General features: G+C 41.1%; 1 long non-coding RNA gene and 1 pseudogene across 1 annotated transcript; both read right to left on the reverse strand.

The window, feature by feature from the left end:
- Positions 1-2,249: 2,249 nt before the first annotated feature.
- Positions 2,250-23,686, reverse strand: LOC140534647 (uncharacterized). The gene is made up of 4 exons (XR_011977410.1): positions 23,422-23,686; positions 10,642-10,749; positions 10,504-10,531; positions 2,250-7,542 (listed from the first exon to the last, which is right to left on the reverse strand). It is a non-coding gene; the product is annotated as an uncharacterized lncRNA (long non-coding RNA).
- Positions 19,284-22,582, reverse strand: LOC140531109 (apolipoprotein L3-like; annotated as a pseudogene).
- Positions 23,687-24,530: the final 844 nt, after the last annotated feature.

Raw genomic sequence — 24,530 nt, forward strand, 5'->3', positions numbered from 1 at the left:
GAAGTCTGACCTGATCCACAGGCTTCATGTTGGTGTGTATTTCTTTGCGGAAGGAGTGGCATCTGGCTGGTATCTGGGATTATATTTATACAATAGATCTCATAGAATTGTCAAAGAAACATCTTGGTTTTGTTTTTTTTTTTGAGTGAGCAGACAGGTTTATCTGTTATATGACACTATTTTGATGTCTTCCATAGCAACCATCATAGTGGGGACAAAGGCTTCTTTCTGCTCCTGATTGGAAAAGCACCTTCCCCAGTACAAAGCCAACTTTTCTCTAACGGCTTCAATTGCACTTTTCAGCTTCTGAATCTTTCTCTCTTCCAACCCATCTGCTGTTGATTGAATTGTGTTTCCTTCCTTACTTCTCCCCTTGGCTATAGACCCCATCATGAATGTAGCCAAGGCTTCTCTCATCATAAGGAACTTGTAACTTGTCCCAGAGCATTGGAATTTGAGAGTGTCGATCTTCACACACAATCTCATTCCCAGCTCTCAGCACCTCTATCTGATGGAGCACGTCATGCAGAGTTGTGAGTTTTTCCAATGACAGATCAGAGGCATCTTCATCTTCACACAATACATCTTTTTCAACACATATCTGGGGCATCATCTAACTCATATAGAGTAAGATCTGCCTCTTTGTGCTGACAAATTTCTCCTGTCTGCATGCCTTTGTTTCAGCCAGGGTGGCCAAGTAGCATCTGAACTGGTCCAGCTCCTCCAGGTCAGGCACAGAGTCCCTGTCCATGCTGTAGTGGGGTGTGTGGAGGAGCTCCCAGAAAGCCTGCTCTTGCTCTGGAAGCCTTTTTGGACCATGTGTCCTTTCCTCCTCCTGCCTTCCAGTTGGTGCGCAAGTCCTTCTGCAGCTGCAGCATGGTAATGCCTTCTTCCTCTTGAAAATGTTCCACATTTAATTCAAAGCACAGACTGTTGTTGATCTCATAAAATTGTCAGAGAAACACTTTATAAACTACTGAGGGAGTGTATGTGTGACACAGACAGAGAAAAGACAGAGGGAAGAGAGAAGAGATAAGGAGAGAGCAAAAGGAGAAAGAAAAGGAAAGAAGAGGGAGAAGAGAAGAAAGCAATGAGAGAAGAGGGAAGGAGAAAGAAAAAGAAGAAAGTAAGAGGAGAAAGAACAGGAAAGAGGAGAGAGGAAAAGAAAGAAGAAATGAGAGAAGAGAGGAGCAAGAAGGAAGAGGATAAAAGAAGAGAGAAAAGAGAGAATTCCTTCAGAAGACAGAAGATAAGAGATTTATTATTATTAGCAATGATGGATGGAAGTCTCTTGAAGTTGAAGCCATGCAACTGCTGTAAAAAGCTCCCATAAAGATTAACCCCAGAACAAAGAAGTGGTCTGTTTACTAAGTCTGGAATAGAAACTCGACTTTGTCTCACAGTGATGTAGGAAAGCCATTTCAGAAGTCAACCCCCAGATGTGGAGGAAGCATGCAAAATCATTGAATCTTCATTTTGAAAGGGCCTGGAGAAGTCACCTAGTAGGTCTTTCCTGATATCCCCAAATTCAAGTGTTGCCCCTTTCCCAAACCCTCCCCCACATTACCTCATGTCTACTTTGCATGTACTTGTATGTTTCCCTAGTATGATATAAACTCCTTAAGAACAAGGATTATTTAGTTAGTTTTCCTTTCTCTATCCTCAGCCCCTAGGACAGTACCTGACACACAGTAGGCATTTCATAAAGGCTTGTTGATTTCTTGATTGTCGGTCCCTCTTCAGCATGTCAATTGTCCAGTCTCTGCTTGGAAATCTCCAGAAACAGAGAACTTGAAGTACTGGAACATGTTTCATTTCATTGTGGGACATTCTGTAGTTAAGTCACTTTCACATGTTCAGGCAATTTCTGAGTCTCAGCAATTCCCCTCCCACTGGTGCTGGCAGCTACACACTCTATGAACACCCTAATGAGGGCTTCTACTAACCTTGGAAGTAGGACTAGAATATGGGACCAACTCTCCAGAGGCCAAGAGCTGATACCTACCAAATATGAGTGACAAGTGGAGAGACCAGTCAGAGACAATTCCAAGCTATAAATGTGAGGGCCAGCCTGGCACAGGAGACGGAGAGCCTGCCTCAGAGTCAGAAGTGTCCTCTCTGACACACACTGACTGTGTTACCTGTTGGGGTCCCCTAGACCATTACGGGGATCCCTAAACCCAACCCAAGGCTCTTGTCCAGCAAGAGACCTTGATCCAGTGAGTAATGAAATGAGGTGGGAGACAAGGTGGTAAGAGCTCCGTTTATTCCAGCTAACTCACATGCATATATAGTCTTAATTACGTGAACATTCCTAAGCCTATACATTGAACCTATCACCTAACACTTTTCCTTATATGGGTATCTTCTCCACTGGACATCTGGAGCTGGACAAAGAACTGCCATGTTGCAAACAAAGATGAGACCCTTCCTCCTGAAATCCATCTAGTTCCACCCCTACTGACAAGCCCCCAGGTTATCTAGGCAGACTCTCAGTGTGGCGTCCTGCGATGGACAGGGGTCACTCTAACTCGTCCCGTTACAACTCCCTCTTTTTGTTTTGGTACAGTTGTTCTTTCATAGCCAACATGGTATGTTTAGTGGAGAAGAGGGAATTACGAATTGTCAACAATATCCATTTTAATAATATTGGTGTAATAGGAACTAATATAAGCAATGTTAGTACTCCTGATCCCAATGAAATTAGCCAAGTTTTTAGTGAGTGCCAGGGATGAGCATGTTGGAAAAAATCTAAGATATGTTGAGCAGTTTTATGTGGAAGTAGGTCTTCATGGAAAGCCTGATTGATATATTCTGCCAATTGAATCAATTGTTGGAGCTCTGAGGTCATATTATCATTGACTACACCTTGTAATTGAGCCCGAATCTTTTCCCATGCCATTTCAGTTGCATTATATTGTTTTGGAGTAAGACAAAAAGTATTGTTTACCTATAATCACATTGCAACTTTGCTTGTAATTCTAGATATGCAACTTCATGTCCCAAGAACAGTATTGCTTTCTGTAAAGCACGAATAGCATTGTAAAATTCCTGATCCATTTGAGCCTGACGTTGAAATCCTTCTGAGACATTGCGCATGAGATCATTAAGAGCACTCGCTTCTTGGACCCTATTCTGTGTGTTAGAGACAGACATTGCGAGAGCAGCAGAACTAACAATTAGCTCAGCTAATAAGGTTATACCTAACACTACACATGAGATACATCTTTTGAATCGCATCAAACTTGTTATCTTTTGATCTAATACTGACATAATATTGTCAGCCAGAGTGCGATACCATCCTTGTGTTTTCACTACTGTGAGTGCATACTTTGGCCTAGTAATGATGGAAAGTCTTCCTTTATCAAATTGTGGCCCTATGCATTCATGTACTGAACAATTCGGACAAGTTAAATTGAATATCCCTGTCATATTCATATGTGGCACAAGTGTAGACTGACTTGCACGATCCCACATAAAGGCATGAGATGATCCTCAACACCCGCGCCGTAAGACTAATATGGTTTGTAATTATATTACCGTTTGGTCTTACGATAATAAATGGTCCTACAAAACTTGTACTGTCTGTCCCCCAATAGCGGCAATCACCTGTTCAATCCCTGCTGTATAAGAACCTTTGTTAGTAACATATCTAGGACTAGGATACCCTGAGACATAGCGATCTGGCCTAAAATGCGATAGGCTGTGACAGGAAATAAGGCTCTCATTATAATGCCCTAAGAATAACACAGTCTGTTGACATTGATGTGACTGACAATCTTCAAATGGTATGAAACCTGAATAATTACGATAAATGGAGACATTGGGATCATCCCTCTTTCCACGTTGTGGCCCAAATCTAAAAATCACTTCTCGTTTTAGTCCCATGTCTTGTACCCCATTCATTTTTGTACAATATGGTCTATTTCTCAAACCTATTTCTCGTTTTAGATTCATATCTTGTCCCTCAATGACCCAAGTCCATAGGTGAAAGAGTCTAGAGTCCCCTCGATAAGCTAAAATCTCATGTCCCAGAGTTATGTTTGCACACCATGTCATATTGGCCACTATATCATTAAAAACCCATGTAGTGCCAGTCCATCATCCATCAACCTTCTTTTGAAGACAGAGCGGTAATCCTGCGATCAATCCAGTAAAGTTCATCCTTGGCTGTGAACTATTTGATTTACCTATAGATTCAAAACCTGTAACCCCAAACATGTGTGATAAACTGCCATGTAATACTGGTGTTGGTATCATTTCACCCCATCTTATGACCCTCACCCATGGAGGATTTGGGATGAATGCCCAGTGATGTGCATTCCCACTTGTCTCCTGGGTCGGAGTTGGATGTCCTCCAACCCCAAGAGTCAGTAAGAGAAACAGAATCAACCTCCTCATTTTGAAGACAGAGACTCCTTATTTGTTCTTCCAGCTTCTTTCTCCTCTTTGCTGCTCTCAGTCTCTTGCCCTGTGATTTTCTTCCCATTGTCTCTTTCTTCTATCAGCTGAAGCCTGCTTACCGGAACCCACTATTCTTTCTCTTTTCCTGTGGAAACACAAGCATAACCCTTTCCCCATATGATTATTTTTCCCGGACCATGCCATTGTCCTTCTGCATCACACCACATGGCCTGTTTTTCTTCATTCTCTATTTGTGTTTTTTCTAGAAGTGAAGTTCCTCTTGATGTTTTTATAGCAATAGCATATTTCATGGCTGCTGAAAGATTCTTATCATCGAATTTTAAATAATTTAATGTGTATAAGGCTAAATTGAGAGATGCCTGAGGGTCTTGTGTAATTCCCCCTTTTTGTTTTTGCAAGTAAACCTTGAGGGAACGATTTACCCTTTCAACAATGGCTTGGCCTGTACGGTTATATGGTATTTCTGAAATATGAAAGATTTTTAAAGAGAAATGCAATATTAGAACTGGGGCCCAAATACATGCACTCAAGCACCCCACCCTGTCCCCCTTTAAACTGATGGGACCCAACACATTTTGGGATAAGGGATGAAGGTCTCAGCTTCTGAAACTGCTTCCTGCTGAGATTGGACATAGAGCTGACCCTTCCTCACAGGGTCCCAACATTGGAGGAGTTGTGTCTTTAACCAATATGAGGAACTTGACGATTCAGAGGGTGATAGGTGATGGTCTTGGACAAAGAAACCTAGAAAACATAAATCTGGCAAAAAGATTAAACAAACAGGAACCAAAAAGGAGTAAGAATAAAATAACTAGAAGGGAGGTAGGTGTGAGAATTCTGTCAGACATCCTCACACTCTCTTGACATACTTAGTAACTATCTAGGATAGGAGGGGCTTGGATGATTCCCATTTTTCCCCAACCTCCTTATCTGCTTTCTATATATTTTGATCAAGCTTTTATTTAGCTTTCCAAATTTCTAGAACTGATCATTCAGACTGCTTCATATTCCTTTATATTTCTACCACAGACAAGATAGTGCATAAGTCATTACTGTTCACTAGCATAGCTGTATTATCTTAAACAAAAGAGATCTCTAAGTTGAATCTCACAACTGAATAGATGATCATCGTTGTTTTGTTGGCTTGTTTATCTTTTTCTGATTATATACACTCTGGAAGAAAAAACTTTAGAAATTAAGTTGTTAATAAGTTCACACATTAATTTTAAATTTTGCTTATTAAAACAGCAAGATCTTTTCTGCTTTATAGATCATTACATATTAAGTAACAATACATTATCTTGAAAATGAAAATTTTAATAGGCTTTAGCCTTATTTTGAAAAAATATTTCTTCTAAAAATATTCCTTGTTCTTTTTTAAAACAGTTGATATGTTATCATAATGTTAAGAGAATTACTAAACTTTTAAAAAGAAGATTAGGTGAAACCTTTTAAAATGATAGTTGTCTTTTTTCATCTTCAGATTTATGCATTTTCTCAATTTGCCTTAGTGCCAAACAATACAATAAATTCTGACCTGTCTTAAACATCCAATTAAGAGTGACATGTTTCACTTAAAATATGACCAGAATAACTACCTTTTAGTTGTATCCCATACACAAAAACTTTTCTCTTTTAGGTGAGGCATGAGATAATTAAAATGCTATTCAATCTGCCTTTCTGATATGAGGGAAAAAATTTTCCCCAGTTTCTTCTTGTCTTTCTCTCCACCTTTACAACCTCTCCAGGGTTAGAAGGTAGAAAGAGAGAGAGAATTTTACCAACAACTTTCCAATAAGTTCCAAAACTTTTATGCTTTCCTTAAACTTCATACCCATGTTGTACTCCTAGTAGGCTTTGATTAAAGCCCCTTTAAAACTACACATACATTATTTCCTTGCATTTCTTATCTAAAACTGCATTTAGCAATCATATAAATAATATAAGATTAGTTTCTCACTTTCTCTCTCCCATTCTCCTCCCTGATGCTGCAGCCATCAGAGAGAAGGGATGAGGGGGAGGGAGAAGAGATAACATTCCAAATTCCAGCTACAATGGAGCTGGCCGTAATAACTCACAAACACACGCACACAGAACATGTAAAGACTGAACACATACACAGACAATAAAAAAAAAAATTCAAAAACTGAGAAAAGATTGTCAGAAATCCTCTGCACAAATTAGACCTATGGCTTGATTTCTTTTACTTAGTTCCAAACATACTTTGTGGGATTCAAGTTTCCACAGTAAGTAAACTCCTTCAAGAGTGATTTTAAACTTGTTGGCTCCACTAGGTGTTTCCCTTGCACTCTCTCTCCCTGGAGACCGTTCAAGTTCTCTTTGTTTGCCACTAACCTCTGCCCTTCTCTTTGTTTCAGTGTTCTCCCTTCCGGAGGGAACTTTCGCTTCCTCCTTGAACTTAACTGATTTTTTCTTTTCCACTTCTAAGTCCCGTAGTCTACTCTTTAATTCGTCTATCTCCTGTTGCATTCTTTCTCTCTCCTCCTCCCTCTGATTCTGCTCCTGAAGCTGCCCTAAATTAGGATAACTTGAAGGTGGACTGGGAGAATTCGCAGGGGATGGTTGGGGGGAGGAATCTGGTGAAACGGAAGGCGTTGTTTGTGTGGAGGCTGGGAATTGCCTGGGTTGCTGATCGCAACAGCCATCCGCAGCCTGAAGGGCCGCTTTTACTATATTATACAGAAAGAAACTTGTTAGCTCCAGATCCCCAGGATTTTCCGAGTCATAGCTAGTTAACTGTTCTCCTACAACTTTCCACAAGCTTATAGAGACCAGAGGTCTCTGCTTTGTCCAGGGACAAATTCTTTCTACTTCCTTTAAGAACTCCCTGATCACTTTCAATTGAATGATGACCCCCTGTGTCTTAGCTGATCTGTAAATTACCTTAACAAAAGTTTCTCTGTTGCGGTCTCTATTGATTCAACTAGCCCCATAGTAAGATTATTTTTTCCCTATCACTTCACTGCTCTATAAGCAGGTTACTCACAGACTGGTGTCTTCTTTTCCTTGTCCTCCTGAGGTTGAGTGCACCGAAATTCTTCTTGGAGTGGTCACCATCACGAGGCTCCTCAGGGCGCACAGGTTGTATCTTTTCCCCTGTTAAAGGACTACACTTTTGGCCCTGCACCGTGTTCTGTAGATTTTTTCTGCCCCGTGAATGGGTGCCAGATGTTGGGGTCCCCTAGGCCATTACAGGGATCCCTAAACCTGACCCAAGGTTCTTGTCCAGCAAGAGACTTTGATCTAGTGAGTAATGAAATGAGGTGGGAGACAAGGTGGTGAGAGCTCCGTTTATTCCAGCTAGCTCACATGCATATATAATCTTAATTATGTGAACATTCCTAAGCCTATACATTGAACCTATCACCTAACACTTTTCCTTATATGGGTATCTTCTCCACTGGACATCTGGAGCTGGACAAAGAACTGCCATGTTGCAAACAAAGGGTCTCCTTCCTCCTGAAATCCATCTAGTTCCACCCCTACTGACAAGCCCCCAGGTTATTTAGGCAGACTCTCAGTGTGGCGTCCTATGATGTACAGGGGTCGGCTCTAACTCATCCCGTTACAGTTACCCTATAAATCACATCACCCCCCAACGAACCTGGCAACTTTCTCCAACTGAGTTGCAAAGCAGGTGCTGATTTGGGTCATGAGCGAAAAAGAAGTTGGGAAGAGAGCTTGGGCCATGTTGAGTCTGAGATGTTGTCAGGGATGTTCTGTAGGCAGCTGACTACATAGGCATGGCATTCAAAAGAGGCATCAAGACAGTACAAATGGGGTCAGCAGTGAAAGGTACAAGAGTTGAAGTCATGAATGGGGATGAGGTCACTGAGGGAGAAAGACAGGACAAGAAGAAAGTGAGATCCTTGGTGGACAACTGCCCCAAGAGGTCAGAAAGAAATGAGGAACCAGATAGAGAGAAAGGAGAAATGAAGGTGACGGAGAACCTAGAGAATTTGGTGCCTTGGAAATTGAGGAAAAAGAATATTGTTATGGATAGGTGGGGGTGGCTAACAGAGAGGATTTTGAAGTGGCAGACAGGAATTCAAATGGGTGAAAGAGGGAGGGAGGACACTGTGAGGAAGGCAGAGAGGCAGGAGAGCACATATCCTCGGGAGCAGGAGATCATCTAGTTTGGTTGGAGGACAGAAAACATTGAGAGCACAGAGGGGATAGGGGACAGTTTTGAAAGTCAGAAATCAGAAGAGAAATCAGAGAGCTAGAAATCAAGATTTGGGAATCAAAGTGAAGGCATGTAGGCACCTAGGTGAGTGTATTAACAACTCATCTTTTTATGTCAATTTTCTAGGGGGGGAGAAGAGGGCAGCTAGGTGGGGCAGTGGGCACAAGGCTTGGAGTCAGGAGTCATGAGTTCAAATCCAGCCTCACACACTTCCTAGTGTTAATATGGTGGTCAGAAGAAGTGATACAAGGACACTCTCAAGGTCTCAGTTAAGAACTTTGGAATTGATTCTGTGACATGGGAGATGTGGCCCAGGACCACTCAGCATGGCATGGCCACATCAGAGAAGGTGCTGTGTGCTCTATGAGCAAAGCAGAATTGAAACAGCTCAAAGGATATGCAGGATGTGCAAATTTGGAGTATCCACCCCAAACTTTCACATGGACTATCTGTGCCCAACCTGTGGTGGAGCATTCTGAGCTCATATTGGTCTGATCAGCCACATCTGGATACAGTGTACCTTGACTCTAGCACAATGATGTATGCTGGTCCTCTGAGAACAAAGGACAACAACCACCAATGCTAAAAGAATTCCAAAAAACGGAAAATTTTTCACTGTCTAGAATTCAAAAATGAAGTTTCTCTATTTGTGATGTTTGATAAAAGCAAATTCTTTTTATCTTTGTGGAAGAAGCCTTTGGGAAGCCCACTGGCACCATGATACAATGCATTGGCATCTGGGTGGTCATGCTTTCTCCCTGGGGTAGTCCAAAGACCATCCTGCCATGTCTCAGAGTCTTCCCGGGGGGAGGGTTTCTGGCCACCATCTTCACCTTTCTATGACTGTGGCCACATGGAGTGACAGGCTGGACTCTCTGAGGGCCACGCTGTCTTTCGAATTGCCTCTTCCCTCCAACCCCCTACCCCAACACACCCCAGGTTTAAAAAAACAATCCTGGCTTTAGTCAGTGGACTGTAGGTGTCTCCTCACCTCCTGCTTCTCCTCTGCGATAGATAGATAGATAGATAGATAGATAGATAGATAGATAGATAGATAGATAGATGATAGATAGATAGATAGATGATGGATGGATAGATGGATAGATTAGATGGATGGATGGATAATAGGTAGATAGATATAGATATTTAGATATGCAGATATAGCTAGATATATAGATATAGATATATATAGCTATAGATAATTAGATATATAGATATGTGTGTGTACATGTGTATATCTGTATACACACACATATGGTGTCAGAACTGTTATCTATCCCAAAGTGGCCTCTTGAGGTCCCCTACTCTCTAAGCCTGGGGATGTTCAAGTTCTCATGACCTAGGTATCAGGAGGATAGGTTCAATCCCACTTTACCTGGCTGGACTCCATTGTCCCTAAGGAAGTTAGGCTGGGGGGTGCTAACAAAGGGCTATTCTCAACTCCCTAATTCCTGGATTCCCAAAGATCCTTGATTCCATTCTCAAATGCTGACTGGTCTGGCTTTTATAATAACAGGTCATGGTTCTAAGCTGAGGCAAGAGGGCCAAAATCACATTTTCAAAACCAGTTGTTTTATCCAGCTACAAGTCAGAGCCTTTATCATCTCATGGAAAATGTCAGGACTGAATCTGAACCAAGTTCTCAAGATTCTAAGGGCAGGGGCCTTTTCTTACACCCCAGCTGCCCTTCTGACACCTTGACCAGCAGGAAGACCTTTAAAACACCCCTCACTCATTTAATGGACTAACATTAATCACTATAATTGGACAGGGCCTTGTTGCCTCTCTGGGTCAGGGCCAATAAAACTTTAACAGCTGCAGTGCCTGGACCACTATGAACTCTACTTCTTATAAGTGTAAGTTAGCATTACCTTCTTTGCTGTGCGAACGTTTTGGTTGCTAAAAGAGCAGAGAAAAAACAACAGCTTGTTAAGAAATGATGAAATTGGCCAGATAATAAACAACAGTGCAGATGAAAGAGTGTTATGAGAACTTGAGAGAAAACTTACCCCTTTGCAGGTACTCAGAGAACTGGGTAGGGATGGATGGCTGCAATGCATTGTGGTCCATCAGCTCATTTATATTTGTCTGATTATTTCAGTTGTAACTTCAAAATACTGAAAACAAATTGAGTCTGCAGGTTTTCATTGGATTCTATTTACAATTAATTAATTCTTGTCCTGTAACTATCTAAGTCACGATTCTTTGTCTCTGAGCTTATTACAAGTCAGCTAAATTTCTGAATTAAGTTAAGTTTAGAAATCCAATTTTCCTGTTAATCACTATTTTATTCTTGCACCAAAGAAAATGGTTACCTTTGAAGGAAGCCGGTAGACACCAGGGAGTGTAACTTAGTATCTTTACACCACCAAGCTATCCATCAAGGGTGCCTGATTTGTTAATTAGAGAATCATGTCGAAGAACTTGAATGCTCTGCTGACCAAGGATTTGAGTGGGGTTTTATAGGATCTTTCAAAGATGTGTTCCCCCTGATCAATGTATGCATATGTGTGTGTGTGTGGGGGGGTGTGAGTGCTTTCCCCAAGTGCAAGGTGAACAAAAGCCCATCTAATGTTCTAACCTAGGCTATCTCAATGATTATGGTCTTATGCCAAGAAATAGGGTAGAAGATGGTCACTTATGCACAGTCAAGGAAGAGTAATTTGTATGTGTGTGGGGGGGGAGGATCCATAAGACAATAAGTCTCCATAGCAAATTAAAACTTCAGGTTACAAGAAGGACCCAGGGTCACAAAATGGAGTCCAAAACAGCAAAGGAATCCATACTAATGCACATTTCCATGATGCTGTGCCAAAACCATTGTTGGGAAAAGTCTACATAAGACCCTGTGACTTGATTATCTTCCTCATCCATGCAAAAGATTGATAAAACGTCTACCCAATGTTTGGGGCATTAAAAAAAACCTTCTAGTAGCCATGGATGTCTTATCCTCACTGTGAGTGTGATGAACTCTGTGAAATATATTAATATATTTAGAAGCAGAATTGTCCTGTAACGATGAGAATCCCTAAATAGACATAAGAGACTGTAAACACAATCTTGCATCATACCATATATCACAAAAAGCTAAAAAATGTATGTAACATTTGGCCAAAAAAAAAAAAATACACTTCAGCAGCCCTGGAACTGGCCTGATTCAAAGCTGACTGAAAACCTTTGAGCTATACAAACTCCATATTTTTTCTTTTCTTCTTTTTTTTTTGTGAGGTAATCAGGGTTAAGTGACTTACCCAGGGCCACACAGTTAATACATGCCAAATGTCTGAGGTAGGATTTGAACTCAGGTCCTCCCTCCTCCAGAGCTTGCATTCTATCTACTGCACCATCTAACTGTCCCCAAATGCTCTTCCCCTTAAAAACACTAGAATATAGGAATAAATGTAGGTTTTTCTTAAAATGATAAGTACACACACCCACATACATACATACACACAAAAGAAAGCTCAAGTGGATAAATTAGAAGCTAGGATGTCTATTATCATCATTATTACTCAATATTGTACTAGAAATGAGGATACAAAACTATCACCATTTGCAAAGGATATGGTGGCCATAGAGAGTCAGCTTACAAACTAGTCTAAACAATTGCCAATTTCAGCAAAGTAGCAGGATATAAAATAAACCCACACAAATCATCAGCATTTCTATATATGGTCAACAAAAATCAGCAGGAAGACTTAGAATGAGAAATTCCATTTAAAATAATTGTAGACAGCATAAAATCTCCATAAACTAATGCCATACACTCACTAAGTGACCCTGCATCAAACTCCCAAAATGCTCGTGGAGGGAAGGCCGCACGCATAAGCCAAACCTACCCATGGGCTTGCAAGTCAATGCAATTAATTCCATGCCCTGACTCTGCTTCTCTCTTTCGGGGGCTGTGGAGATCCAAGCCCCAAACTGTAGAATCCACCAGGGCCACATCAGCCAGCTTCATGGCCACATATCAACAACAAAAGGAAATATCGCCTCCAGATGTAATAAACAATTTCAAGCATCCATGAATGAATACTACAAACAAAGGAAAATGACTCAAGACCAGATAAGGTGGAGGACCCCCAGATTTTGAGGAGAGAATGGAATCACAGTACATTGTTCTTGAGTGGTTAAAAAAATGAGAATTGGGAGGACAGAATTTCTGGCTGGCTGCATAGCAAAAATAATTGGCAGAATAGAAAAACCTGAATCTACTGTGGCAAATCTCATCAAAGAAACAAAAGAGAGGACGATTGATTTGGTGAGTGAAATCAGGTTAGGCGAAGACCCCTCAGGCATGAATTCCTTCCAACCCCCACCCTTCTTGCCAAAGCTAAAATAACTAAGTATCCCCCTTAGGCAAATAAAATGCTCCAGGATGGAGGAGACCAACCAAATTTCCAGTCACGTGACCTGGTGTACCACCCCCTTCATTTCCCCTTCATCACCCCCTTATGCCAGATCAACACTCTTCCCTTAAGTTCCATATTTGGTAACAAAAACCCTCATTGGTGAGCAACAGTCCTTTCCATGTTCTTTGTGTTCTTTGTCTCTGGGATAGATTCCCACGCTTAGACTCTATGCCTGGATTTCCAGACAGTGGGAAGGCTAGTGGGCTTCCACATTAGGGCCTATATAATGTTGTACTCGGCTCTGCTCACGTGCACTCCCTTGCTGACACCACCCATGGTCTCACAGGAAGTGCCCCTTCTCATAAGATTGTAATAAACTCCTTCCTGCCTTCTACCTTGAGAAGCCTCTGAGTTTAATTTGAGTAAGGGTTGCTGTACCCCACACACTTGGAAATGCAAATACAGAGGAGGGAAACATAATTTGGAAGAAGAGAAGCAAAAACCAACAACATTAAAAGAAAACATGGTCTCTAAGCAAGCAAAAAATATTGATGCAAAGCAGGATGTGTTGAAGAGAGAGATGGCAGAGATGGTTCAAAAGGTGAATGAATTCACTTAGATCTTCTCTGTAGCCATTGGGAGCTTTATTGATGCAAAAGCAGAGGATCTGAGATTTAGTAAGGAGCTAAACAAAGGCAGTGATATAGGAAAAGGGTCAAACATATAGGAGGATTTTAGGGGTTTCCTTGTGGTTGGAGATCTAGGATAAGTCTTATGAGATAAAGAAGTCTTGCAAGATAAAGGCACAGGGTGAGGGCTATGAATGTCACAAAATAAGGAAATTCCATTCCCCAGGATGAGGGGTAGGGACGAGGAATTATATGGTCCAGGATAAGGGGAAGTTGTGATAAAGGGAGGTTAGGGCACCAAGGGCTTCACAAAGTCAATCAGTATTATTTTAACTCATAGGGTGCCATTTCTATCCACATCAGGGTGTATAGAGCTAATTTAAGGATTATAGATTTCTCCCTAAAGGATAAGAAGTCAAAACTTAAATATCACAATGCAATTAATAATCCATGAAAACTGCCTAGAACTCCTATAAACAGAAAATAAAGTGAAAAGCAAAAGATTACCTCTAGAAAAAAGAAAAACCCAAGGCTGCAAACTCCAAGACACATAGTGGCTAAATTTAACAATTCCATTGAAAAATAACAAATTTCTGCAAGTGACCAGGAGACAGTTCTTCAAATACAAAGGAAAAGAAATTTGATTATTATGCACCCACCAGAAAACGCACAAAGGAATGGAACAATGTGTTCCAACTGAGCAATGGAGCTCAAGATATAGTCCAAGCTGAGAAAATTTGACTTCACCATAAAAGGAAAAAAAGATCCATATTGGATAATAAAGAGGTATTCAAAGCATTCTTAGGAAAAAAAAAACAGATCTAAGGAATTTATTTCTTAAATGCTCTAAACAACAGAAATGCAAAAGTAAATGAATGATTGTAATAGCCCAGGACAGCATTAGCAATAAAGGGACAGCAGAGTGACCAGTAAGAGACCTCTTTCTAAATGTAAACTAGAGACAAAAGGAGAAATCAGAAGTCAAGTGAATATGATGGTGGAGAAGAGGTGATGTTGAAAAGGCAGGTCTTGGGCATTATGAAATGAATCACTTGGCATCCCACCTACTGGTAAATCAATGTTTCTTATGGGATGAAATTACAAAATGGGAGAGCACATGCAAGGGAGGGGAGGAGGCTAGAGAGGACTGTGTCATGTACAACTCAAGTTGAGTGTTATCAAGAAGGGGAAGGTGACTCCTACAGTTTCTCAGAAAGAGGAGAGCCTGCAAGGGAGTGGTAAGTGTTGTGGTTTGGGGTGCTGGGAACTCTGAGATGCAAGGGTACAGGGTGGGTCTACCTTGAAAGAATTTGACCACCCAAGCTTTCTTTCAATCAAATGAGTGAGGTTTTGTTATGACACTAGTTAGGCAAGGTTTCTAGTAAATCTTCAAATCTGATGAGGATGGGACTGGTATTTTTATGCAGAAAAAGACTGTGAGCAGATCTGGATGAGATTAAGGAGTGGCAAGTAGTTTGGGGAGGGCCAGGTGCCGACAATGAAAGGAGTTAAGTAGTAGGGTCACAATGAAAGGACAGTTAAAAGGACTGAGTGTTTAGACTGCGATGGACCAGATGCCTTAGGCTATACCAGGGAATGGGCTCAGGGGCTGGGTTGTACGGGAAAGTTCAGGGGCAAAGACATGGTCTTTTCCTTTTAGGGGTCCAGTCCCATCTATCAGGAGATGGGGAGAGGAACTGAAGAAGGGGAGAAAGAGAGAGGCCTTGTTTTTGTGCTGGGAAGGAGTGCCACAGATGAGTACTTCTATGAAGAGATATTCTGTGAAGGGAGATGGAGACCTTGCACTGAATGTGATCCGTGGGCATTTGATGCTTTAAAAGATTATGCATCTGTAGGAAATGAGAAGTAGGGATTAGGAAGATGACCAGGGGGAAAGTATAGGTCAGTGGTGGGCTGCATAATCAGGGACATTTGGTTTGGGGGAAAGGTCCTGCCATGGGGAGCATTCTCTATAGCCTGCAGGACTTGGCATTTTTTCAGAGAGTGAGACACAAGATGAGCTCTGCAAGGTACCAGAAAAAACTGCTTAAATGGGATGATAGGGTACAGGCTCTGAAAAACCCCTTGAATTTCCCCACTTCATCTAGTGTTCATCTGGCATTCAATTTCAGAAGCCAAGACCTTCATCCCTTACCCCAAAAGAATTTGGGTCCCATGATGGGGAATGGGCCCAATCTGAGACCTTTGCCCCTTACCCCCCCAAAATTTGGGTCCCATTTGTCCACAGCCCTGGCCTATCCCACTTTAAACTCTCTTTGAATCTTCCCACTGATCTGGCAGTTCCTGAGACATCAGCCCATCCCAGTCAACTGGCCTTTCATTGTCTGCACCTGACCCCACCTTAGACTTCCCACCCTTGATTCCATCTAGACCTCATTTTCCTTTGGCCACATGGTCTAAGTCCAGGACATTTCCTTGCCCTTCTCTGTTACCTTACAGTCACCCCAGCCTATTGGCCATTTCCATCAAGATCCTCCCTAGATCCCCCCTCTAGTCATCTCAGACTACTTGGGCGACCCTAGATCCCTCCCTTAATCCATCTTGTTTCCATGAAAGTACTCAGATTCATTCTGGCCTGATTGCCAATACGAGCATCAAAAATGGTCAGATTCCTTAAGAGTCTGGCCAATATGGCATATTTTTAATAGATGTTGTTTTTCTTTGGCTGAAAGAAGGCTGGAGTCAAATTCATTTGGGCAGGACCCATGTTCTGCTATTTTAGGTCCCAGCACCCCTAAATCTCAACAGGGAAAGCCTAGAATGGAAACCTTGGAAGTTTTTACTCCGTAATGAATACAGAGAATAGAAAAGAACTAGATAAGTACAGGGACTATGAACTGGGGAATGTGGGTCTAGATTAGACATAAAGGGAGTATGGATAGTGAAGAGAGTGAGAGAAAGAAATGATAATAATAATAGAAGTAAAGACCAGGATTCATTGAAGGGAAGAAGATGAAACTGAGGAAAGTAAAGAGGGGAAGAATGAAATGACCAGATAAAAGTATGGGGGGCAAGGGAGGGAGGAAGAAATAAGAAACAAAAACCCAAAGAGAACAAGGTAATGGATTAAACTATAGTAACTGAAGAGATAAAGTACTGTGTTTACAATGGAAGAAGGGGGAAAATCATAGCCCTAAAAAAAAAACAAAACAGTATTAGAGACAAATGGAAGAAAAATAAAACTAACTCATAACTTTAAATGTGAATGGATTAAACAAGCCAATAAAATGAAAAAGTAATAGCTCAGATACAATACAATACAGATACAATCTGTTTTTTAAATGTGTGTCTTGTAAGCAACAAATACATACACAAAAGTAAAAACTGAAGGAATGGAGAAAAAATTCCCATGCATCAAATGAATCAAAAGAAGGAGTTGCAATCATGGTATCTGACAAAGCAAAAACAGACACACGAAGAAAAAGCAAGGAAACTCCAGTATGCTGTAGGAACCATAGACAATAAGATAATATTGGTAATAAACTTCTATGCTCCCAAAGCTTTAGCATTCAAATTCATAAAGGAAACATTGACTAAGCTAGAAGTCAACATAGACAATAACACAATAAGGATAGGACACATCAATATCCTTTTCTCAGCTTTGGATAAGAAAGATAAACAAAAGGGAAAATATGGAACTGAAAAAAATTGCTACAGAAACTAGAGCTAAAAGTCTTATGGCGTCTTCTAAATGGGACTGCAAAAGAACATATGCATTTATCAGCACCATATGGAACTTTTATAAAAATTGACCATGTATTAGGGAAAAGAAATATTGAAAACAAATATAAAAAGGTAGAAATAATAAATCCATCCTTTAAGGAACATAATGCAGTAAAAATGGTCATTGGTTCAGGGACCTCAGAAAAAAGACATAAACACAAATATACTTTATAATGAAATTCTAAATAATGAGAAGTTCAAGAATAAATCATAGAAAAAGATATGGAAAACTGATAATGATGAAAGAACAGAGCAAAATTTCTGGGATTCAATAAAACAGATTTTGGAGGGAATATCATATCCCTATAGATATAGATTAACAAAATATAAAAAATAATCAATATTCAGTCGAATATGCATTAAAAAATAGAAAACAGAAAAATCCAAAATCATGAAAGAGAAGACATTAAATATTAGAGTAGAAATAGATAAACTGGAAAAATAAAAAATGCACAGAAATGAGAAGTAAAACTGAAAACTGGTTATTTGAAAAGACTAATAAAATTAATTAACCTTTTATTTTTCTGATTAAAAAGAAGGGTGCAAAAATGAAAACAATGAAATTGCAAATAGCAAGACAAAATCAGAAGAAATAAAATAATAAACAGAACCTATTATATACAGTAATATTCTAAAGCAAGAAACAGAGCAACTGAAAAATAAAAAATACTCAAACTGTGAGAAGGATAGGGGGAGGTTGGATGATTAAGATCTCTGTATCCTAAAAGAACTACCTATAAAGATACTTCCAAAGAGAAAAGCTTTTGGTCCACAGACTTTTAAATTTGTATTCATACTGCACAGATTATTCTCAAAAATTAAGAAAGAATTCTGTATTTTATTAAAACAAAGACTTATTTATTAGACAAATATAGTCCTAGTATTTAAACCAAAGAAAAATAAAAATCAGAAGAAAAATTGCAGGCCAATATCATTGATATGAATTCAAAAATTTTAAACAAAATCCTGTCAAATAGACTACAGAGATTTATCCAAGAAATTATTATTATGACCAAGCTGAATTTATACCAGGGATGCCAGAATGGTTCAACATTTGAAAAACAATCCAAATTAAAAAATCATATTAAAAACCAAAATATCCAAAACCACATGATCGTCAAAGGCTTTTTCTGCATCCATTGAAAGTACAAAATTAATTCAAGCTAAAAAAAAAAACCCTACAAAGTATAAGTGTAGAAGAACTTTTTAAGAAATTGTTTATTTTTAATTTTCAACATTCACTTTCATAAGATTTTGAGTTCTAAATTTTCTCCCCCTCTCACCTCCCTAAGACTACATGCAATCTGATATAGGCTCTACATATACATTCACATCAAACATATTTTCACATTAGTCAGTTAGTAAATAAGAATTAGAACTAATGGGAGAAACCAAGGGAAAGAAGAAATAAATGAAAAGACAAATAGTATGCTTTGATCTTCACTGTCACTCCAGAGTTCCTTCTCTGGATGTGCATGGCATTTTCCATCATGAGTCTTTTGGAGTTATCTTAGATCACTGCATTGTTCAGAACTGAGTCTATCAAAGTTAATTCATTGCACAATGTTGCTGTTACTGTGTGCAGTGTTCTACTGCTTCCGTTCACTGCACTCAGTAAAGAACTTTTTAAAAATAACATAAAGAGCATCCAAGAGCTGTTAACGTCATGTGTAATAGGGATGCACTTGAACCTTATCCTATAAAGAAGTAAAGCAAGGATGCCCATTTTCCAAACAATTATTTCAAAGTTCTGAAAGTATGTGTGTATGTATATGTGCATGTGACTACATGTGTATACATATATGTATATGTTAACATATATATGTAAAGTTTCATGTGTAACTATAAAACTTTCACAATTTACTGAAGATAAGACTTAGAAAATCCTAGAGAATCAGCAAAGATACTAATTGAGACAATAGCAAAGTTGCAAGTCAAAAAACTACATTGTATATAATAGTAAAATCTAAGAAGCAATAATGAATAGGGAAATCTCATTCTAAATAACTAAAATAAGCATAAAGTGATTGCGTCATCCTGGGCAGGTCATTCCCTGCCCCTTCCCTTCCCCAGGCTGGAAGATAAAGAAGCTAACAATAATTGAACTTATCTGTAAGATATGGCAGTTACAATAATTGAAATGTAAGGAGCCATTCCACTTTCAGCCCTTGGAGTCCAAAGTGGCTTGTTCAGAGGCTTGTAGTTAGTATGATCCAGAGCCAGGACTAAATTCTGATATTGGCCTCAAAGAGCAGTGATGTTTCTTTTCTCTTTTCTCCTCAACAACTGTTTTCAAAAACCTGAACCTAAAACCCAAAAACCTGAACCCTTCCTGGTTCACTCTCATCCACTGTCCATTGACTGCCCTGGCCCACTGCTTTTAGATTGTCGATTGCATCTGCATTTCCAGCAGGGTCTCACAGACCTCAGAAAGCTCCTGAAGTTTCTGTTCCAAATTCTGAGCTTTCTCCCTCAGTTTTTCTGCTGTTGTAGCCTTTGCCCCATTTGACAAATGCACAGAATCTCGAACAGGGTGACTATGTCCATTAGAACAAAAACTCCTGCAAACACAGCATCTCTTGTCCTAACATGAGTTTTGGATGATATTTTAGAAGGTTCCACTCAGCCTCCCCACTACACGAAGAATTCCACTTACTGTTTTATATCGAGGTTCTGCAGTGTCATTTGTCTTGCCCTCAACATTGTCTGACTGTGACTTCCCCGGTGACTCACTCACATGAACAACAATGCTTGCAGAAACACCGGTGACAGTAGCTATGGCTCCCAATCCTATCCCACCAACAGAGAGGACCAGATTCCCTCCTGCTGTTACAGGTGCCAGTGCCAGTGCCAATCCCACTATGGTCAGGATGGCTGAGACAGCACTAGCAGAGCTCACTACTGCACTGGTAATGGAGCAATCCTTGGGAATCTTGTCAATTTTTTCTGTAGCCAGGTGAAGCTCTTTTATGTGCTCTTCTAGTTGTAACATTTTCTTGGGAAAATCCATCTTATGGCATGGTGGTGAATTGCTCCCTCATATGAGCCCCTGTCTTGACTCATTACCTTTTATCCTAACATAAGTATATCCCAATGTGTTCCCGAACTCTGCAGTATTATTTGTGCAGTGCTATTAATGATGGAAAGCTGTAAACAAGGTGGATGTTCAGAGGCATTAACACCCTTTGAAAAGCAAATAGGATTCATATGGGCTAATCCTGTAAAATTATATTTAACTGATGGTGTAGATGCATTGTTTCTATCTATATCATTTTGTTTCCCAAAAACCTTTGACCCATTTCCTACCATAATTACCTCCTCTATCTCCTCTCCCCATGTCACCACCCTAACCAAAGGCAGATTATGTACAAAAGCCAATCTTTCTCCCTCTTGTTCAGTTCCTTCTGCTGCAGTGGTCAGCTGGAGGGTGCCTAAAAGCAGAATGAATGGCCTTATTGTCCTGTTAGTCTGATGACAGGTGGTCATGGCTTCTCCTTTCCCCTCTTTTCCTTGCTCCATATCTTCTCCTATGTATGGCAGAGGTCAGATGTTTCTTTCCGGTATTCACATCTTCACTATTTCGTGGTGAAGCATACAATTGCCCATACGTTAAGAGTTCAGATGGCCCATGCCACAGGTCTGTCTTTGGGTCTGTGCATTTCACCATCACTTGTTTCCACTCAGTGAGGTGTATTTTGCCTTTTTGAAACTCTTTTTGAGTAGGCATAAGCCCCTCTCTATGTGGTGTCAGGAAATTTATGGTATACAACACCATGTCAACTCTTCTCCTTATTTTTTTGCCTTCTTCTCCCCCTTTCTTTTGTTTTGGAGGAGAGTTTTTATGTCACGATTGCAACATTCTACAATGGCCTGACCAGAAGGATTATATGGGATGGCAGTTCTATGCTGTATTCCAAAGCTGGGCCCTTCATCCTCCTTGTTCAGGGGACATTGCCTAACGGAAGCCTGGCTCACTGCCTCCCTCCCCTAATGAGTTTTGATTCCTGTCTCTGGGCACCTGTTCTACCCTCCCAGCTCCCTCTACCACACTCCAAGAATGGAGGGACTGCTGTTCCTTGTGTGCAGAGTTCTTGCAGATTTCCAAAGCACTTCAACAACAGCAAATCTGATAGTGTCATCTTATTAAATCCATTTGACAGATGAGGAAACTGAGACTCAGAGAGGGGAAGTGATTTGCCCAGTGTTCGGCCTAGGGGCTGATGGGCTACCCGAGTCTTGCCTTTCGCAGGTCTTTGGGGGCCAGCCGGATAAACGTATTGAGAGAAGAGACTTTCCAGACTCAAACAAGGGTTAGGCTTTATTCAGGGTCTTGGTTACATGTGCGGGGTGAATTCTTCCTCAGGAGAGAGGAATCCTCCTCCTCCCAAGGGGCAAGGATCGTACATCAAGAGGATGGAAGTGGAAGGCGGGGGGGGGCCCTCTTCCCTCCAAGGGCCCCTCATTGCGAAGAGCCCCCGGAGGGGACTCTGCATCCAGAAGAAGGCCTTCAGGCTTTCCTGTCCCTACTTAAGCTCTCCCGCCGCATAGTTTGCACTTGAATACTGTGCATGCTCTCAGCCCCTAGCTAGTCAACAACAGGTGTCCTCAGACCACGGACCAATCTCAAGGGTGGGATGCTCTCCCCAGCAAGTTTGCCACTGAGAAGAGGTGGAAATGCACAAGATAGCCCGTGTTTCATGCCTCAATTCCCAGCTGTTCCCTGGGGGGCCTCATGAGAACTCTGAGGTTTAGAAGTCCTCACCTTTACCTGCCCGAGACTGTCCACGTGAAAACTGAGCTTACACCCCCAACAGCCCAGGGTGACACACAGATGGTAAATGGCAGAGGTGGAATTCAAACCCAGGCCTCTTGACTCCAAATACTGATTATTTTTTCTTCTCAATTGCCCTGAGAAGCTCCAAGAAGCAAATGTTTTCACTTTCCCCTTCCCTTATGTGTCCCCATTTTACATGCTTATACAATCCAAACCCTGGGACAAGGCCTCATCACCTCTTATCCTTGGTCCTCTGGATTTGGGCTTGCAATAGTGCAGAGAAGAGACACAGCCCACCTCCTCCCAGAAAGCCAATGGGCTTAAAATCCAAAGCAGATAATGCATTTCTTGGATATGGCCAGTGCAGAAATGCATTTTGCTCATCTCTATGACTTTGTAGTCAGGGCTTTTTTGGGTTTTTTTGTAGTTTAAAAAATATTCTTTCTAGTAGTCAGACTGAGAAGGGAGAAAAAAATCAATGGAAAAATTAATTAATAGCATTAATTATAAGATTCCTATCCCAGAATGATGAAAAATCCAGGCACCAAATGGTCATTAGGGATGATAAGAATAGTCCCTGAAACTTAGCAATGGCTGAGACAAACCCCAGCCTTCCTGGGGTACCAGCCATGGCTCTTTAACTTGTCAGGGAAAGCAAGGTGACCTGAAGCCAGGAATGAAACTTTGGGCTGATCAGTAGTGTAGGAGAGCAAAGGAAGACCAGGGGCTCCTGGGCGAACCCCAGGTAGAAAGCTCTACATCCAGAGCTGGAAGAGACCTTGCTGGCAGCTCATCTCATGGTCTCATTTCACAGGGGAGGAAAGTGAGCCCCGGAAAAGATCAGTACTGTACAGACAAAATCCTGGAACAGCCTTCAAGGATCTTCTAGTCAAATCCCTTGCTTTTACAGATGAGGAAACTGAGGCTTTGATTGGTTAATGAATTTGCTTAAGGTCATACATAGCATGAATCAGAGGCTGGACTCTGCACTACTGAAAATGTCTACATTTTCTTCCCTTCCTCTTTCTCTTCACTCCCATAATTAGAAAAAAAAAATATCTGAGAACTAGGATCAAAGTTTTCATTGGCCAAGATATAGAAAAGAAAATGTAGATTGTCTCCTCAGATTGGCCCCTCACCCAGGTTAACCAGCTCTCAGCTTCCATAGTCTTACACTCCTGTTAATATCAGAGAACCTGAGGGCTTTAGAAATACTACAACACACACACACACACACACACACACACACACACACATGCACACACATTTATAGCCAAGAGTCATCCTCACCTCCACCTTAAGGACACTCCCCAGAGTAGCCCCACACTCCTTTACCAGCTGATGCCTTCCTGCACAGGTGCCTCTGTTCTTGCCCCCCAGACAGTGAAGTCAGACTTTATCATCTTCCCAGGACTTGGGGTCAGCTCCTGATCACCAGCACAGAGGAATCCTCAGTCTAACACAAACCTTCTTACTTGTCTGGGGTCTATTCAGCCAGCCAGCAGGATGGAGGGGACCAAAGTCTCTGAGAGAAGGGAGCTCCTGGGCAGTCAAAACTGAAACTGAAACCACAATGCCTTTTAACTAATTTTTAACAGACTAAAGAGAAACTGCACCCCCAAAGTGGATGCCCCACCTAGTGTTGTGCAAACGTTCAGGGACAGAGTTTAGAGAGTCATGGAATGGGAAGGAATTTAGAACTTGGGCTGGCAGGGAATTCAGACTGTAGAAGGGCAGGTCCTAGTAGCCATGATCCTTTTATCTCCTCACAGGCTTCTTTGGAGGTTCAAACAAGACAAGATGTCTAAAGTGGTTTGTAAACTTTAAAGTGCTATGTAAATGACAGTGAATGTGAAATTCTTGCCTGCATGCCTCTCTGTGGCCTGCTCCAGTGGAATGTAAGCTGCATGAGGATAAGGAGTAGAACTGGGGGGTCGATTTGTCTTCTCTTTCATATCCCTGGTGCTTTGGTGCTCTATCTCTTCATAAAAATGAGTTGAATTGAATTGGAGGAAAAAGATCTCTCTCTCCCTACAGTCTGGTCTTCAAGGTGTTGCCTCAATAATATTTCTTCCATAGACACAATAAGCCACAATGCAGGGCATCCATCTCCCCAGAGGTGAGGGCAGGAGCTGCCCAGCTCTGCCCCTCAGGTAGGTGGAGCTGTCCTTTGAGAAGATAAGGCACTACAGTCATGGATCCCTATGGCTCCACCCATCTGGGGGCTTCTCCATGACCACAGGAGCCAGTGATCCCCAAAAGACAGAAATGCACCTGTCCACATGCTGTCAGGACTGGGGGTACCATGGAAGTGCTTGCACCAATGTGACCTATCCTCTGAACTAGGGCAAAGGAAGCAGTCCAGAAAAGCATGACCAGTTTGGGGAGAGACTTGGACA

Source organism: Notamacropus eugenii, chromosome 3, assembly GCF_028372415.1.
Source record: "Notamacropus eugenii isolate mMacEug1 chromosome 3, mMacEug1.pri_v2, whole genome shotgun sequence".
Classification (NCBI taxonomy): domain Eukaryota; kingdom Metazoa; phylum Chordata; class Mammalia; order Diprotodontia; family Macropodidae; genus Notamacropus; species Notamacropus eugenii.